Raw genomic sequence first — 5,518 nt, forward strand, 5'->3', positions numbered from 1 at the left:
ATATTGAAGTAGCCTACACAAAATTATTAGCACTTTAGGCTATTTATTTATTTATCTCCTCAGCATAGGTCATATTTGGTCATTATTTGACCAGTGAAAATAATAAGAGTTTTTGAACGTTAATGTCACTAATGCTGATTATTCAATGATTCATTTGAATTTGAAAACGTAAAATACTTTCACAGCAAAGATTAGGGTCACTCTATATGTGATTAATTTAGATTTATTGATCACAGAGTATGTAATTCTGCAGTCTTTGATGAGAGTGTGGAGAGGAGAGCAGGAGCAGAACAAGATGGGAGAAAAGCAGAACGCTGAATAAACAGGATTTATGACTTCAGAGATTTGTGTTGTCACTGCCACATCACGCTCCTAGGTTCCCGACGAGACGAGACGAGCCGTGACGTTCGAAAACCTTGCGACTGCGATTAAACATGTTGAATGCTCTGCGACGGCTTGCAACTACGTGCAACTTCTAATTCACACCACTGCAACTCGATATGAGTAAAATATTATTAGCCTACTCTTACTATAAACTACCTGGGTATTCTCTGCCTCTTTGAAATGACTATGCCAACTAACTGTGCTGTAAAATAGCTCCACACAGCGCTTCTCTGCCTCTCGGCGTCTCTCATTCAAAGTGCTGCTGCTCCTCTACATGTGGGGTTGGTGAGTCACGTGACGGCACGACAACGAATCACAGCAGAGCGGCAGGAGGCTCGTTCAAAGATGTGAAAACAGCGTTTGCTCAGGATTGTAGTCGGAGACATGAGCAAAGAATAACGTAGAGGAGACATTTGAATTAAAATATCGATACTATTTCAATTGGATCGATCAATATCAATACCAGCTTGGGCATCGATAGTATCGATTATTTATATCGATCCGCCCACCCCTAACACACACACACACACACACACACACACACACACACACACTATTTGAGGTGCACCAGCTTGCTTCTAGGTCACCTTTTGGTGTGTCTACTAAAGGCCATGAGGCAAAGCTGATGGCATGGTGGAACTAGAAGACCTTGGCTACCAGTCCATTGTACGTCTTTTCGTTTAAAGAAGAGAAAATCTCAACTCTAGGCTACTATGAATTACTCTGGCGCATATAATGGTCAAGTTCCTTCTGTAGCCTACAATGCAATGAGTGTTGTCACATCATCTCACCAGGAGACCCCATCCTTCTTGATGACCTCTCCTCGCTGTATGTAATCGTCCTCGTAAACACAGGGGCAGGTGCTCTCCGACACACACTCGTCTTTGTCGTTCAGGTAGGTGCCCTCCGCACAGCCGCAGCCGTCCACTGGTCCGTACTTCACCTGACAGCTGGGCTCGCGGTTGCTAAGCGATAAACATGTCCGCCCGCAGCTCACCATGTTGTATGAATAGACCATGGTGCGAGGGCAGGTAGAAGTATATGTGTCTGTAAAGGAAGCAACCAGTGAGATGTTAATATTCATTCGACTCATATGGGTTAGAGTTGCAACACAGAATATAATTCAAAAACTTTTTAAGGAGTTGCAATACTAAAAACAATTTGACATTTTACTTTTTTTTTAACTGTAATTGCATCAAAATAATTTTTAATGCGGAAATACTTTCCCTCGGTAACACTGCTTGCAGAGACTTTACAGATGTTTTGTTGAAATTGTTCACTGAACATCACCTTACCACCGAGCATCCGCTTAACAAATCCAGTCAGTCACCTGGCATTCGTATGAGTTTGGTGTAACTTTGTGTAGGGTGGGCGGACTCACCACAGGGGGTGTTCTCCCTCCAGTTGGGGAGCAGGATTCCCCTGGCGGAGCAGGCCTGCACGTACGATGACAGTGCCGCACACATGCACTCCACACTTTTCTCACAGCTACAGGTGTCATACATACAGTTCTAAAACAAAGAATAGAACAAAGCACACAGTTCTAAAGCAAAGAATAGAACAAAGCACACAGTTCTAAAGCAAAGAATAGAATACAACATACAGTTCTATAAAGCAAAGAATAGATCAAAACATAAAGCAAAGTATAGAAAGCATGTCACAGATGCACATCTCTGAGATAACTGTTGAAATTCTGGTTGATTTACTTATCATCTTATTATTATTACTGTGGTTATTGTTATTAGGGCCCGAGCACCGAGGTGCGGCCGCTGTAGCAGCGGCTGCACCGTAGGTGCAAGGCCCTATTGTTTTTGCTCAGATTATTATTATTCTCTCTTCGTCTTAGCCCGTTTGGCCGTTTCACCAACTTGGCATGCTCCAAAACTCTTGTAATTTGGCAGGCATATGTAGAATTGCATTTGATACTCAGAGACAGAGCCCTGGCCTAGGGTGTGGCTCAGGGGGTCTATAGCGCCACCTACCGCGCTGTCTGTTGTGGTTGACACGTGCATGCACGAAAATGAACCACATTTGGTAGGCAGATGTGTTGTATAAATCTGAACAACTTTTACATTTACACTACATAGTGAATCTTAAACAAATTTGAGTTATGATTATGATTATGATTTTTGCACATCATGTATTTTGAAACACTTCTCCTAGACGGTTTATCGAAATCATGTCATATGAGCAGTAAAAGGATCTTGAGGGGTTGCCCGAGAGGAATTGCGAACAGATTTTTGAATTTTCGAAGCATATCGAAATGGCGAAGGTTTGAATTATGGCGTCTTATTACGAAACAGGATGTTGGTGTTATAAGCAGAAAAAAGGTTATAAATTGGATGTAATTTGGCAGCTACATGTGGAATTGCTTCTGCTAGTCAGGGACAGAGCTCTGGCCTAAGGTGTGGCTTCGGGACTCTATAGCGCCACCTAGTAGCACATTATCTGTTGTGGTTGACACATACATGCACGAAAATGAACCAAATTTGGTGGGCATATGTGTTGTATTAATCTGAACAACTTATACATTTAAACAATATAGTAAATCTTAGAAGAATTTGAGTTATGATTATGATTATGATTTTTGCACATCACGTATTTTGAAACACTTCTCCTACACAGTTTATCGAAATCATGTCATATAATCACTAAAATGATCTTGAGGGGTTGCCCGAGAGGAATTGAGACCAGATTTTTGAATTTCAAAAGTATATCGAAATGGCGAAGGTTTGAATTATGGCGTTTTATTAAGAAACAGGAAGTTGGTGTTATAGGCAGAAAAAAGGTTTTGAATTGGATGTAATTTGGCAGCTATATGTGGAATTGCTTCTGCTAGTCAAAGACAGAGCTCTGGCCTAAGGTGTGGCTTTGGAACTCTATAGCGCCACCTAGCAGCACGTTATCTGTTGTGGTTGACACAAACATTCACGAAAATGAACCAAATTTGGTGGGCATGTGTGTTATTGCTATTGCTAGTCAGAGACAGAGCTCTAGCCAAGGGTGTGGCTTAGGGACTCTATAGCGCCACCTAGCAGCACGTTATCTGTTGTGGTTGACACAAACATTCACGAAAATGAACCAAATTTGGTGGGCTTGTGTGTTATTGCTATTGCTAGTCAGAGACAGAGCTCTAGCCAAGGGTGTGGCTTAGGGACTCTATAGCGCCACCTAGCATATAGGCTGTTGTAGTTGTCACATACATTCACGAAAATTTATCAAATGTGGTGGGCTTGTGTGTTATTGCTATTGCTAGTCAGAGACAGAGCTCTAGCCAAGGGTGTGGCTTAGGGACTCTATAGCCCCACCTAGCAGCACGTTATCTGTTGTGGTTGACACAAACATTCACGAAAGTGAACCAAATTTGGTGGGCTTGTGTGTTATTGCTATTGCTAGTCAGAGACAGAGCTCTAGCCAAGGGTGTGGCTTAGGGACTCTATAGCGCCACCTAGCATATAGGCTGTTGTAGTTGTCACATACATTCACGAAAATTAATCAAATGTGGTGGGCTTGTGTGTTATTGCTACCGCTAGTCAAAGACAGAGCTCTGGCCTAGAGTGTGGCTTAGGGACTCTAGAGCGCCACCTAGCGCATTGTCTGTTGTGGTTGACACATACATTCACGAAAATGAACCAAATTTGGTGGGCATGTGTGTTATTGCTATAGCTATTCAGAGACAGCGCTCTGGCCAAAGTTGTCTTAGGGACTGTATAGCGCCACCTAGTGCATTGTCTGTTGTGGTTGACACACGCATTCACGAAAATGAACCAAATTTGGTGGGCTTGTGCGTTATTGCTATCGATAGTCAGAGATAGAGCTCTGGCCTAGGGTGTGGCTTAGGGACTCTATAGCGCTACCTAGCATGTTGTCTGTTGTGGCTGACACATACATTCAGGAAAATTGACCAAATTTGGTGGGCATGTGTGTTGCTCATGCACATGCCCACCAACACGCACATGTTGCTTTGTTAGATTCCGAAATGTGACAGGTCTCCGCACCGCAGGTGCTCGGGCCCGCCATCGCCGCTTGCGGCTATATTTATTATTATCATTGCTCATCATTTAGTAGGTGTTTATAAACACTTATTAAACAACAGGGAATACACAATATAAAACTAAGCAAAAGTAAATACACTATGAAAGGATTCTCACATCTTTGAAGGATTCCGGATCGATTTCAAAATGACAGGGGGCAAAAACTCCATCACGAGCAGTGAGATGGGAACACCATGACTTGGCATAAGCGGCTGAAACGAAAACACAAAGAGGTATTTTTTATTCGGCTCAGTATGTGTGTAACATTGCTTAAAGTGCTGTAACAAACCATTGCACTGATTACATTTTCCATTAAATACAAATTCTGTTCCAAAAGGGTTTTAATTTTTGACTGATAGGTCGAATAGATACATAATGTTAAGTTGTTTACACAACGTCTGCTTTAGAATTTCAAACACAGACAGTGTTAATGTTAGGCATATCTGGCCTATAGATAGGCTACATGTTCCAAAGCATTATGCCAACCTTTTTCCACACTCATGCTACAAGGGTTCTCATTGGTTTGCGTCACATCCGGACATTTGGCCAGAGTCTTCCAGGTGTTGCCAAAAGACACTGCACTCCCTTCAATCAAGCCGCTCTCGGTTTTAAAGTCATCGTTCATGACATCGTTAAAGTTTCCACAGAGACCTGAGAAAGAATATGTAACAGGGTGCTATAAAAATTTACCTAATCTGAATTTTGTCACAGTATTCCTTAAATATAATTTAACATTAAAAACATTTACAATATGTGACTAGAGAGTAACAAAGACTAATGACAGACACAAAAAACATACCGGTTGTTTTTGTTTTGGATTTAGCAAAGGCTATGACGTTAACCTGCATGATGGGGATCAACTGAATTTCCACATGCAGCCCAGCATAGTACGCGATGATGTAGAATGTGGAGGGCTTGAATATTTTAAAGTAACCTTAAAGCAAGAATAAAAAAAACATGGTATGAATGTTTGTAAGTTTACTTACAAACACAATTAGTTAGCATATGTTTTTAGAAAAGAAGAAAACACAAAAAACAACAACAGAATCTCAAGATTTCAACAACTTCACCACTAGGTGGCACTACAAACCACACACTGT

This window comes from Sardina pilchardus, chromosome 10 (genome assembly GCF_963854185.1).
Source record: "Sardina pilchardus chromosome 10, fSarPil1.1, whole genome shotgun sequence".
Taxonomy (NCBI): domain Eukaryota; kingdom Metazoa; phylum Chordata; class Actinopteri; order Clupeiformes; family Clupeidae; genus Sardina; species Sardina pilchardus.